Source organism: Salvelinus sp. IW2-2015, unplaced genomic scaffold (assembly GCF_002910315.2).
Source record: "Salvelinus sp. IW2-2015 unplaced genomic scaffold, ASM291031v2 Un_scaffold6274, whole genome shotgun sequence".
NCBI lineage: Eukaryota > Metazoa > Chordata > Actinopteri > Salmoniformes > Salmonidae > Salvelinus > Salvelinus sp. IW2-2015.
Window position 1 is genome coordinate 31,071 of NW_019947537.1, and position 403 is coordinate 31,473.

The window sequence follows — 403 nt, forward strand, 5'->3', positions numbered from 1 at the left end:
GCGTTTTTATCTCAAATGTTTTTGCATCCCTGTTAGTGAGCATTGTTCCTTTGCCAAGATATTCCATCCTCCTGACAGGTGTAGCATATCAAGAAGCTGATTAATAAACAGCATGATCATTACACAGGTGCACCTTGTACTGGGGGCAATAAAAGGCCACTCTAAAATGTGCACATGGACATCTGATGAAACTAAGAATTATTTCTGTCAGTAATAAACACAATTTGTGTGGGGAAACTATTTCTGATGGTCTGGGCCTGTCTCCCCAGTGTTTGGGCCTGTCTCCCCAGTGGGTGGGCCTGTCTCCCCAGTGGCTGGGCCTGTCTCCCCAGTGTTTGGGCCTGTCTCCCCAGTGGCTGGGCCTGTCTCCCCAGTGTTTGGGCCTGTCTCCCCAGTGGGTGGG